We start from the raw sequence: 13887 nt of genomic DNA, 5'->3' as shown, positions 1-13887 counted from the left end.
AGGACAATGGCAGGTCCTCTATTTGGTGTCTATTGTTTGACTTCCCTGAGCCTTCCCCTGTGGCCAGTTTCTTTCTCTTATATTTAAGATCACAGGATGAGGCAAACTGACCTTGCTAAGCTCTGTTCTAGTCACTCCAGGCTTCCTGCTGTTCCTTAAAGTGGTCAAGCCTCAGGGCCTTTGCACTCGCTGTTCCCTCTGACTGATACACTCCTTCTTGGGGCTCTTGCTCCCTCCCTTCTTTAAAGGCTTTATGCAAATGCCACTTTCTCAGTGAGGCCTGCCATAACCATCCTATTTTAAAACTGCCCCTCTTCTGCTCCCTATCTGCCTTTCTTTATTTCTCTCCATAGCATCTATTTCCTTCTAAAATACTAATTTCCTGATTGCTTTACTTATTCCCTCCTCCACCTTCTCTCTACCAAAAGGTGAGCCCCAGGAAGGCAGGGAGCTGTTTAACTTTTTATTTTGAAATAATTTTATTAAAAAAAAATTTCCTAGAGGATGGAGTGACGGTATTTTTATTTCTTCTGTAGCTTCTGTCACAAAACTGAATATTTATAGCTTGCATTTTTATAATACTTCAAAAGCAGGTTCCCATACAAATTCTTAGAGATACATTATTATTGGATCTAATTTACAGATGAAGACACTGCGGCTCAGGAAGCATAGCAGATACTGTCAATGCCCTTCCCATATCCTTTGGCATTTATCATTTCTGTGCCTGCCAGCCTGCTTTCAAACTGCCTGAAATAATGTTAGACTTTACAGGAAAATTGTAAACATAGCACAGAGAGTTGCTGTATACCATTCACCCAGCTTCCCCTAACATTAAACACCTTAGATAATAATGGTAATAGTATTGAAACCAAGAAATTAATATTGATACCACACTTTTAACTAATCTACAGACCTTATTCAAATTTCCCCAGTTTTTCCACTAATGTTCTTTTTCTATCCCAAGATCCAATTCAGGATCTCCTTTTGTATTTGTTGTCATGTCTCCTTAGCGTCCTCTAAACTGTGACAGTTCCTCAGTCTTTGTCTTTCATGACCTTGACAATTTGACAAGTCCAGGTCAGTTACTTTGTAGAGTTTCCTTCAATGGAGGTTTGTCTGATGTTATCTCACAGTTAGATTAAGGTTGTGTATTGGGGGCAAGAATACCATTGAAGTGAAGTTGTGCAGGGTGGGATTTTTTGATTGTTTGTTCCCTGAGGTATCCCCAGTTGACTAGAACAGGCCCTGACACATGGGAGGTGCTCAGTACTCATGAAGATACAAAGGGATCAGACCCCCAGGCACCCACACTCATCTCTGGACATGGGAAGATCATGTTCTCTGGAATATCACATTTGTTGGGAACCTCTTGTGGCTTTGAGGAAGTGGAAGGTTAAGAGAACTGGGGTGGAGTGAGGGTCTGCTACCATAATGCTAAACAATAGCAGGTGAAGGAACCCAAGTAGCATGTGGCCCAGTGAGAGGAATAATGGTACAACACTTGGACAAAATGATAGCAAAAATTATTTTTTACTTTAAAAAATAATAATAACCTCCCGCCTGCTACAGACTGAAGGTTTGTATCCCCTCAAAATTCGTATGTTGAAATCTAATCCCCAATGTGGTGGTATTTGGAGGTAGAGCCATTGGGAGGTGATTAGGTAATAAGGGTGGAACCCTTCTGAATAGGATTAGTGCCCTTATTTAGAAAAAGTGTCCACAGAGCTCCTTTCTCCCCCTCTGCTATGTGAGATGATAGGGAGAAGATTGCCATCTGCAACCAGGCAGAGGGCTTCACCAGACCCCAAATCTGCTGGTACCTTGATCTTGGATTTGCCAGCCTCCAGAACTGTAAAAAATAAATTTCTGTTGTTTATAAGCCACCCAGTCTATGGTATTCTGTTATAGTCGCCAGAATGGACTAAGACATGCCCCTAATAAAACCCATTACTTTACATGTGGAAGTGAGTGACTCAGTCTACAGGTTCTGAAGCCACATTGCCTGGATTCACAATCTGGCTCTGACACTTACTAGCTAGGTAATGATGAACAAACCTTGTAACCTCTCTGTGTCTCATTTTTCACATCTGTAAAGTGGAGATGCTGTTAACCCTAGTATAGTACATTTTTTCTGAGGATTGATTGAGGTAAAACATGTGAGAAGCCTAGAGCAATATCTGAAATATAGTAAGCACTCAATAGGCATTTTTATGTAAATTTCTCTACTTTACAGACCACTATCCAGTAAGTCATCTTATTAGATATTCAAAGCGATCCCTCAGGGGCAGAGACTATTACTTTCATTGACTGATGAAGAAATTGAGGCTTAGAAAAGTGAAAGGATTCATCTAAGGTCTCCTAAACTAATGAGTGAAAGAACCAGAGTAAGATATAGGTCATACGTTTCCTAGTCCAGTGCTGTTTCTGTGCCCCACACCCCAGATATCCAGGAGAGTCTCACCAAATACCAACAGTGACCGAATGAGAATTGGGGCTTAGATTTACCTCTGAGCATCACGTTCTTCTTGGTGCTGGAGAGGATCTGGGATACTCTCAACCTTCTAGGATCTTACAACACAAGTGAGGGAGAGAGAAAGTAATAAGATAGCCCAGCAACTATCCGGGGAACAACGGATGTACTGACAATCACAGGCAGCTTCCACCTTATACCAATAGGGATGGTTGTTTGAACCATGGAAGGTATTTTCCAAGGGAAGTATCACGGTAAGCAGGGTTAAGCAGCCAAGCCAGACTACCAAATGTACCCAAAGCGGAGCACTGCTACTGCCACAGAGCCCGGTGCACAAGTGTTATAGGGGCGGGGGAAGAGGAAAATGAGACAAGGCTGGGGAGGCAGGCAAAGGCTGGGTTCTGCCAGGCCTCGATGGCCCAGGAAGAAAGTCGGATTTTATTCTAAGTGTGATGGGAAGCCACTGGAGGCTGTCAAGCCAAGGAATGATATTATCTGATTTACATTCTTTAAAAGAGCACATCGATACTATAATAGAGAACCATGTAGAGTGTGAGTCTGTCATGAGACAGATCTGGGCTTGAATCTCAACCCTCTCCCTTCATAGCTTGAATCTCTTCTGTTCAAGAGAAACAATAATAATATCAGGAGGATGGGATTAACGGATACACACTACTATATATTAAGTAGGTAACCAACAAGGACCTACTGTACAGCACAGGGAACTATACTTAATATCTTGTAGTAACATACAAGTGAAAAGAATCTGAAAAAGAATGTGTATATATAACTGAATCACTGTGCTGTACACCAGAAACTAACATGACATTGTAAATCAATTACACTTCAATTAAAAAAAATAGTAGTCACTTCACAGGGCTGCAGTGAGGAGTACAACAGACAATGTATGTAAAGTACTTAGCCCAGCGTCTGGCCCTAGGTGCTCAGTATGTGTCAGCTGCAGTAATTATTACTAATATTAGAAGTAGTAGTAGTGGTCATTGTTGTTGTTGTATTTATTATTATAGTAACAACTTTGAGGAAACACACAGGATGTGGTCCAGATCAGGTACTAAGTCAATGTGGATTGAAATAAACGTTTTGGACTCCTAAGACCTGACATGACGGTGGAGTCTTTGGGGGCCAGGTGAGGAGATGGAAAAGGTCTGTCTGAGGGTGCTGCCAATTAACTATGTGGGCTTCCCTGTCCTTTCTTCCCAGCCCAGGACATGCTCTGCCCCTGGCTGTGTCCCAGCACAGGACTGTGTCTGGGCATAGAGTGAGGTGACAGGGAAGGCATGGAAAACGAAGCATTCCTTCCTCACTATTTGTGTCAATTCCCAGAGTCCCAAAGGGTTCATTCATTCAAAAGTGCCCCTTATGCACTAGCCCGGCGCTGGGCCATGCCATCTTTCCAGCAACAGCTGAGTCACAGGCACCATGGGGAAGCCCCACTGGGCCAACCCATCACCTTACACTGTGGGGATTGTGCAATGCAGCTGCTGGGAGGGGCCGGGTCCAAGGCTTCTGGTGGCTGCATGGCCATGGGCTTCTCCTTGGACTCTGGTTTAGCTGTTCCTTGGCCTGAGCTACAGGAGGTTATTAATCACCCTCCAGCCAGCGGGGGTAGATTGGGTCAGCAGTGTGGCCCATGTCTCACATGTGCCCTGTGCCGCAGACAGACCACACCCGGAGAATGGCGATGACACAGAGGGGTTTCTCTTTTGGCGTGCTCCTGAGCTTTGCGGTCTTGTCTGGCCATGCTCAGTTCTTACAGTCCCAAAGCCTGTCTGCTCCCTGGAACGGATGACCGCAGAGACACAGCGTGCCCTCTTGGCAAAGAGAGTTGTGTCATGCAACGCATGCCTAGGCTGTCTGGCCCTGGGGTAAGCTTGGTGTGCCAGGCGTGTGGCAGGAATGACTGGAACTCAAGCCAGGGTGCTACTCAATTCACCTGCCACTTTATCCTGCTATTACTTCTTACTCAACTCTTTGACCTTTACTTCCATTGATTACCTCAATCATTTGATCATTCACCTATTCAACAACATTTTTTAAAATGTATCTTATTGAAGTATAGCTGATTTACAATATTGCATTAGTTTCTGGTGTATAGCAAAGTGACTCAGTTATACATATACATATACATATACATATATATATATATATATATTCTTTTACATATTCTTTTCCATGATGGTCTATCCCAGGATATTGAATATAGTTCCCTGTGCTATACAGTAGGACCTTGTTGTTTATCCATCCTATATATAATAGTTTGCATCTGCTAAACCCAGACTCCCAATCCATCCCTCCCCCACCCCCCTCCCCCTTGACAACCACAAGTCTGTTCTCTACGTCTCAACAACATTTATCGAACACCGACTCTGTGCTAGGCACTGTGGGAGGTGATGGGGATGAAAGAAACAAAATCCCTGCCCTCAAGAAGCTTACATTCTAATGTGGGAGACTGGATCATTTGCATTAGAATATTATTTCTCCCATCCAAAACATTAATAAAATCCTCTCTCAACTCTAATCCTCCCCCCAGATACTGCTACTACCCTACTGCTGCCCTCCTCTACATGTTACAAAATCCCATGGTCTTTCTCCGTCCTCCTCTTCCTTGAACTCTCTGCAGTGTTTGACATAGTGACCACTCTCTCTTCCTGGAATGACTTCCTTCTCTTGGCTTCCAGGAAACCACATTCTATTGGTTTTCTTCCTTTTACTCTGGCTGCTTCTTCTCAGGTCAAATTTCTTTTGCTCTTCAACTCAACCTCTAGACTTTGGAATGCTTTAGGTCTCAGTCCTTGGACCTCTTCTCTCTTCTTGGACCTGAATTTACTCTTTAGGTGATTTCATCCAATCTCATAGCTCCCAATGTCCTATCTCTAGGACCGACCTCTCCTATGAACGCCAGATTTATATTTCCACCTCTCTACTTAACATCCCCAGTTGAATGTCTAAAAATAGGTGCTTCAAAATGATCAACTTCAAAACTAAGCCCTCGATATTTTCCCCTCAAACCTACTCTTCCCGTAGTCTTTCCCATCTCAGTAAAATGGCAACTCCATTCTTCTAGACGTTCAGGCCTAAAACCATGGTGTTGTCCTTGACTATGCTCGGGCCCAACACAGTCAGCAAATCCTGTGTATTCTAACTGTCAAGGTACGTAGAGATTTTGACCATTGTCTCTCATATCACTACCATTGCTACCACCCTTCTCCAAGCCACCATCATCTCTCACCTGGGTTATTGCAGCAGCTTCCTAGCTGGTTCTGCTGCTCCCACCTTTTTGCCCCTTCAGTTTATTCTCAACATGGCAGATAGAGTGAGCCTATTAAAATCTAAGTCCGATTATGTTACCTCTCTGCTAGAAATTCTTCAATGATTACGTACCACTTTTTACTCAGAGTAAAAGCCAAAGTTCTTACAATAACCTTTAAGTTTCCACATTATCTGTCCCCCATTACTTCCCTGAATTTATCTCCTACCACTCTGCCCCTTGTTCTCAACTCTCCAGCCACACTGGCCCCCTTGTGTTTCTCAAACACACCAGGTCTGGTCCAGCCTCAGGGCCTTTGCACTTACTTTTTCTCTGCCTTGAATGCTTTACCTCCAAATAGCTGCATATCTAGATCTCTCATTTCCTTCATATCTTTACTCAAGATTCTCCTTTCTAGGCCACTCTATCTAAAACTTCTCTCTCTCCCCTCTAAAAAAGTCTACATTTTATGCTTTATTTTTCTCCTTAGCACTTATCCTTATCCAACATACCATATGTCTTAGTCTGCTCAGGCTGCCCTAACAAAATACCATACACTGGGTGGCTTAAACAACAGAAATATACTTCTCACAGTTCTGGAGGCTGGGAAGTCCAAGATCAAGGTGACAGCAAGGTAGGTTTCATTCTAAGGCCTCTTCTTTTGCCTGGTAGGTGGCTGCTGTGTGCTCACAGGACCTCTCCTCATGTGTGTGTGTGGGAGAGGGGAATGGGATGGGGGACAGAGTAAGTTCTCCAGTGTCTCTTTTTACAAGGAAACTAATCTCATGAGACCAGGGCCCTACCCTCATGACCTCATCTAACCCTACTTACCTCCCAAAGCCCCATCTCTAAATATCATCCAACTGGAGGTTAGGGCTTCAGTATATGAAATTTGGGGGTCACAAACACAAACATTCAGTCTACAGCTATATATATATATATATGTGTGTGTGTGTGTGTGTGTGTGTGTGTGTGTGTGTGTGTGTGTGTATACACATATATACATATGTATCTTATTGTTTACCTTCCATATTAGAATGTAAGTTACATAAAGGTCAGGATTTGTGTTTATGGTGTTCATTGTTTTAATCCCTGTATTTTGAGTCGTGCTGGGCACATAGTAGGGGCTCAATAAATATTTATTGACTAAATGAATGGAATAAGCATAATAATTACAGCTTGTGATAAGTACTAAGGAGAAAATAGACAAGCTGATAGATTAGAACAGCAGCTGCCAACCTTGGCTTCACATTAAAATCACCAGAGGAACATTTAAAATAGAGATAACCTGGGACTCATCCACAGAGACTCTGATTTCCTTGGTCTAGAAGGAGGCTGGCCATTTTTTTAATGTTCTCTGAGTGACTTCTAATGTGAAATGAGGGCTGAGAACCAATGAGTTTGAGAGTAACATGGGGGACATGAACCAACGGGAACCTACTTGAGAGAGGATACACAGGAAAGACCTCAATGAATGATACCATTCTGAGATGGTATCATTAAGCGGAAACCTGAAGGACAGAAGGAAGCATGGGAAAGTTGGGGCATGGGTGAGATTCAATTCCTGGTGGCGAGCAGAATGAGAACGAAGGCACTGAAGCAGGAATGAGCTGGGTGTGTTCTCACAACAGAAGGCCAGTGTGGGTGGTGCAGAGTGGGCAAAAGGGGAAGAGTTAAACAAGATGAGCTTGGAGAGACATGCAGGGGCCAGATTATGCAGGGCCTTGTAGACCATGGGAAGCAAACTGGATTTTGTACTACATGAGATGAGAGCCAATGAAGGGTTTTGAGGAGGGGAATGATGTGATCTGGTTTGTCTAAATATTGTCTAAGGGCTTCCCTGGTGGCGCAGTGGTTGCGAGTCCGCCTGCCGATGCAGGGGAACCGGGTTCGCGCCCCGGTCCGGGAAGATCCCACGTGCCGCGGAGCGGCTGGGCCCGTGAGCCATGGCCGCTGAGCCTGCGCGTCCGGAGCCTGTGCTCCGCAACGGGAGAGGCCACAACAGTGAGAAGCTCGCGTACCGCAAAAAAATAAAATAAAATAAAATAAATAAATAAATATTGTCTAAATATTGCTCTTGCTGCAGTGTGGAGGGCATGAGTGAAAGTAGGGAAACAACTTAGGAGGCCACTGTGGTAGTCTAAGAGAGACTTCATGGTGGCCTAAACTAAGCTGGTGCATGATGTCCCTTTCCATTTAGACAGCAGAAGCCTGAGAGCAACATGTAACTGTTTTCTGCTCAGATAAACACACACTCAAGGCCATTGTTTTCTGGAAACCTTCCCAAAGCTATGATTCCCTAGATTGCTAATTCTGTGACCAGTGGCTCAGTGGTTGGAATATGTATGCCATGCCCTGCCCAACGGACAAGGCCCCATTGATTAGTTAATGGGAAAGATGCTTTCTAACAAGAACACAATACAGTGATAAAGAGACTTAAAATATGATGGCAACATTCATTCATCTAAATTTTAAAGAGCTCCACTAATCCCCAGCAATGGGTCTTTTATGCTTTCTAGTTGGTGGTGGCGGCAGGGGTGCAGGGAGAAAAAAAGAGACAGAGAGAATGAGAGAGAGAGAGAACTCTGCTCTCAAGGGAGCTTATAAATTAGAGGAGGCGATCAAGACATGAACACAAATAGAAGTCACACAAGTTATAATGAGGTAGGTATCCAAAGGGGGATATAAATACAATCAAGTATTGCTGTCATTTATTTAACACTCAGTTTATGCGGAGCACTGTGTTGGGTGTTTTACATATGTTCTCACTTAATCTTCCTAACTCTATGGAATAGGTCATATGATCACCCATGATGATAATAGCAGCTAACATTTATTAAGTGCTTCATATCAGCCAGGCATTGGGTTAGGTGTTTTGAAATATCTTATATATCAATAGCTTTATCTCCATCCTATAGGTGAGGATAACTAGGCCCTGAAAGGATACGTGACTCATATAAGATGACAGAGCTGGGCAGGTACAACTCTGATAGTCAAACACAGGTCTGACTCTCAAGCCCATGCTCTTAAAGTGTTCTGGAAGTTCAGAGTAGGTGGATCCTACCTTAGTCTGGGAGGTGCACGTGTGCAGGGAGGAGGAAAGGTGCAAAGACGAGAAAGAAGGGAACTATACAGCGCCCAGCAAGTGGCCTCACTTGGCAGAGCTGAGGGTGTGTGATGGGGAAGAGTGGCTCAACAGCAAGGAAGTTCTCCTTCCTTTTTTTGCTCCTAATCACCTCACCTGTGCCAGCCAGGCACGGAGCCACTCATGGAGCCTGTCTGTCACTCAGGATTTGATCTTGGGGTGCCTTGGTTCTCCTAAGGCCCCCAGGAGTTCAAGCAGCTTTAATTCCACTTCGAGGGAGGACAAGGTTTAGATTTTCAAACTCAAAACATGAGCAGGGAGTTGGCAGAGCCCTCTTCAGTTCTTCTTTCCTTGGTAGAGGTGGCCCTTGGCATTTGGAACATTGAAAACAAGATCCCAAAGGACGGGGAATCCAGAGGAGCCAAAACCCAGCACCCAACACAACATCTCAAGCCAGCAAAGAAAGTTCACCATGCAGCACTGCTTACAACAGCAAAAGTGTGCCCATGATTTAAATGTCCATCCGTACGGGATTGATGAGTTAAGTTAGGAAACATCTACAGAAAAGAACACTATGGTGTTAAAAAGGATGAAGTAAAACTATATATTCTGACAAGGAAAGATGTTTCCAAAAGACTGTAAGTGAAAAAAGCAGGTCACACAACATTCTCTCTAGCATGATTTGATTTGAATCATAGATCTGTGTTTATGAATGTACAAAACCATTAACCACAGTTATCTGGTAGGTTGTCAGCACAAGGAATTACAGAGGGACTTTCGCTTTCTAATTTATATACTTTTGTATGCTATTGACCTTTACAATTATATTACTTTTATAATTGGAAGAAAAAGTACAGTAGTTTCCATTTTACAAAACAAAACGAGCCATCTTAGATCATCCTTCATCCATCCTGTCTTTTGTAACTACAACATATCTTGGGTTCAGCAGTGCATCTGAAATTGTCTCCTATAACTTTCTCATGAATGAGCTGAGATAAGGCAGCAACATATTAACCAGGTTATATAGCACAAGTGAAATGGATTGGCAATTGATCAAAGAATTTTACACAAAGCGTAGGTGGTAACCAGCAGAAAAGTCACCAGAGAAAAGCCACAGCGCTTTTCCACTTTTACTAATAACTTAGATGACACAGAAAATGTACTTACAAGTCTGAAGATGACCCAAAGCTGGCAGGGATATCAAATATGTTGAAGAACAAAATTGAGATTCAAAATGAGCTCAGATGGGCTGGAGTACTGGGCTAAAATTAAAAAAAAATAATAATAATAAAGTGAAATTTATAAGATAAAGAAAAAAATCCTCAAAAACTTAGAAGTCTATTTTGTAAGGCCAAAATAAGGGAAGCATAGCTCAGCATCAGGTCACATAAAAACAAGCAATTCAAAAAAGATCTAGGGGTTCGAGTTGACCCATAGCATAATTTGAGCCAACAGTTTAACATAGCTAAATTATTTAGCTGCTAAAAACAGAGCACAATTTTAGGTTAAATTAATTAAAGTAAGGTTTCTAATAATTCAAAAAGAGTCATGTACCACAATGTTCATTGCAGCTCTATTTATAATAGCCAGGACATGGAAGCAACCTAAGTGTCCATCGACAGACGAATGGATAAAGAAGATGTGGCACCTATATACAATGGAATATTACTCAGCCATAAAAAGAAACGAAATTGATTCATTTGTAGTGAGGTGGATGGACCTAGAGTCTGTCATACAGAGTGAAGTAAGTCAGAAAGAGAAAAACAAATACTGTATGCTAACACATATATATGGAATCTTAAAAAAAAGGTTCTGAAGAACCTAGGGGCAGGACAGGAATAAAGATGCAGATGGAGAGAATCAACTCGAGGACACAGGGAAGGGGAAGGGGTAGCTGGGATGAAGTAAGAGAGTGGCATAGACATATATACACTACCAAATGTAAAATAGATAGCTAGTGGGAAGCAGCCACATAGCACAGGGAGATCAGCTCGGTGCCTTGTGACCACCTAGAGGGGTGGGAGGGAGATGCAAAAGGGAGGAGTTAGGGGAATATATGTATAGGTATAGCTGATTCACTTTGTTATACAGCAGAAACTAACACACCAATTGTAAAGCAATTATACTCCAATAAAGATGTTAAAAAAAAGTAAGGTTTTTAGATTCCAGAATATAATTGTCACACTGCAATCTCTGCTGTTTTCTCCTGGAGTCTCCTGTTCCATCCTATGCAGCACACTTTAAGAGGACCGTTGAGAAAGTGGAACACCTCCAGAGGAGGGTCTCAAAATTGACAAAGGGCCATCCCATAACAGGAGTGGCTCTCGAAGGGACCAGAGACATGGGGCCTAAAAAAGAGAGGCATCCAGGGATATAGAGGCTTCCCACCTGCTTTCAAATCTCAAAAATGTTTTCCTATGGAAGGCATGCACTTATTCTGGGTTGCTCGGGTGACAGAATTAGGACTACTGCCACCCAGTGGTAGCAAGGCGGCAGATTTTTCAGTAAACCTGTCAAAAAGGCTTTCTGATCTTGAGAGGGTCCTGCAGGAGGCTGAGCAGGCTGGTGAGACAGTGTTATTTTAAGCCAAGGCTGGATGAACAGATGCCCAGTGGCAGAATCACATTAACCTGGTCCCTTTCAGCTGTAAGAGGTTATATCTTTCTCCTATTCTCCATGTCCTCCTCTGGACCAATGAGCCCTCTCCCTACGGTCTACAGAGTGGTAAGGACAGCTGGGTAGGAACTACTGGGGCTGCCCCCTCTTGCTTATTGTTGTCCAAGGCCTATGTGGGAAAAACCCACTGCTTATTTTATACTTTTATTTTGTTTTCCTATCCCCCTCTATTGGGCTATAAGTACCCTAAAAGCAGGGATCATGCATGTCCTGTTTCTGGCTGAATCTCAGCCCCTGGAATATCAGTAGCATATAGTAGGTGCTCACTAAATATTTAATGAAATGACCACTGCATCCCAAAATCCGTGCCATTTTCTGCAGTCTTGATTTTCTCAACAAAAGACATTTCAGATTTAAGAACCAGATCTCAAAATAATAGCAAGCAGTTGTATCTTAGTAGTAAGATTTAGGGTGATTTTGTTTCTGTTTCTCAATTTCCCCAATTTTTTGTTACGCAGCCATATTACATTAATGATTACCTGGCCATAGTCATTGTAATAGCTAACATCTACTGAGTGCTTTCCATGTACCAGGCATTGTGATAAGCACTTTACTTGGATTAATTCATTTAATCCTCATAATAGCCTTTTCAGTTGGCACTAGTATTATTATTATTATTATTATTGTTTCAGTTGGCACTAGTATTATTCCCATTTTAAAGGCCAGAAAACTGAGAAACAGGGAGGTGATATGCCTTGCCAAAGGTAACACAACTAATATCAGGCAGACTTCAAAGCCCATGTTATTAACCCCTGACATCAATATAAGATGAAAAATGATGATGATAATGACAACTAACATTTCTTTAGTACTAATCATATATCAGGCCCTGCGCTAAACGTTTCAAACACATCACCTCCTTCAATGCTCAGAACAGCACCATGAGGTGGGAACTATTATTATGACCTACTGTACGGTACTAGGCCCTCCTGTAATGTAATCAAACACGCCCACTGCCCCATTTGGACTCGGCTTTGATTTCATAAGAAGCACGCTTTGTTGGATTTTCTCTTCTGTGTTCCAGCCAAGTGGAGAAGCGATCATCTGCTAGTTACTACTTGAACCCTCCACTCCGTGGAGATTAGGCCTCCAACACACATAATTTCAGCCCTTACCTGTGCTGTTGTCCCTTCCTAGAATGTCTTTCTTCTTCCCTCTGCCAACGCAATCCTACTGATTTTTTTTTTTCCAAACGCAGCTCAAATGAAACTCCCTCCAGGAATCCTTCAGTGATCAGCCCTTTCCACCACAACCTCTCTTATTATACAGTCTGTACATTTCATTCAGCCTGGTCATCTCTGGTTTTGCAGTGCTGACTCTCTTTCCACTCGCATATGTCCCTTTTTCTGAGTTAGACTAGAGCTCATGGAGGCAGCTAGGCCTTGAGTTCCTTGGTCTATTAGCTGGCCCATAGTAGGTGCTCAATAAATATTTTGCTGATTTCAAAGTGATACTATACCCTCACAGTTGTAAAATGTTCTCTTTTCAAATAGCTTTCATACATATTATCTCACTTTTGCCTCATAGCAGCCCAGAGAGGCAAGATCTTATTTTTCTCATTTTTACGGTTAAGTAAATTGAAGGCCAGGGAGGTTAAGTAAGTTGTCTCAGGTCACACATCTGAGAATTCAGCCCAGCCCTCTGGACTTGAAGCCCCAGATTCTTTACCCTAGACCACACCGATTCTACTGGAAGGTACCGCTGGCTGGGAGCAATGCTAATAACATTCCTATAAAGGCCTTGCCTTCATTCTATCACTGGAGCAAAAACAATAAAGAAAGCCAAGAGGCAATATCTACTGTTGAGATTGGGAAGGCAGGTAAATTCACACACTGTGGAGTGAGAAGTGCCTGGTGTTTATCAGATGGGTGGTGATAACTGTGTTACATCCCCTGCGAGGAGGGCACTCGGGACTGAACGGAATGTTGTCCTCTACACAGGCCAGCATGGCTCAACCCTCAGCAGAAGAGGGGTGGCCCAGCCGGCACAGGGTGAATGTGAGAGAGAACTAGGGAGCAAGAAAGCTGGTTCAAGATCCAGTTCTGCTACAATCTAGCTTAGTGATCCACAGCCCAAATCTGGGCCATGAACATATTTTCTTCGGCCCAAATAGTGCTTAAAAATTTTTTCACCTGGTAAGCAACACAAAACTCAGAAGATTTTACATAAATATTCAGATTTCCAAGCTCTCTAGAAAAATCAGACGATCTATCAACATTTAAAAAGTGGAAGACCTGGGGCTTCCCTGGTGGCACAGTGGTTGAGAGTCCGCCTGCCGATGCAGGGGACACGTGTTCGTGCCCCGGTCCAGGAAGATCCCATATGCCGCGGAGCGGCTGGGCCCGTGAGCCATGGACGCTGAGCCTGCGCGTCCGGAGCCTGTGCTCC

At 43.1% G+C, this 13887-nt stretch overlaps 1 protein-coding gene across 6 annotated transcripts in view; it reads right to left on the bottom strand.

Annotated features, from left to right (window-relative positions):
- PAK3 (p21 (RAC1) activated kinase 3) overlaps nucleotides 1–13887 on the bottom strand; it is a 297105-nt gene that overhangs the window by 240194 nt on the left and 43024 nt on the right. For 4 of the 6 annotated variants that reach the window (XM_055081646.1, XM_055081644.1, XM_024128082.3 and 1 more), the window contains exon 2: nucleotides 9991–10085. The exons of the other annotated variants lie outside the window; for them this stretch is intronic. The gene's annotated coding sequence lies outside the window, so the exon portion shown is untranslated. The remainder of the gene's footprint in view (nucleotides 1–9990; nucleotides 10086–13887) is intronic. 6 annotated transcript variants of the gene reach the window in all.

This window comes from Physeter macrocephalus, chromosome 21 (assembly GCF_002837175.3).
Source record: "Physeter macrocephalus isolate SW-GA chromosome 21, ASM283717v5, whole genome shotgun sequence".
NCBI lineage: Eukaryota > Metazoa > Chordata > Mammalia > Artiodactyla > Physeteridae > Physeter > Physeter macrocephalus.
The sequence above is the reverse complement of the archived record's forward strand: the minus strand, read 5'-3'. Positions and strand labels throughout refer to the sequence as shown.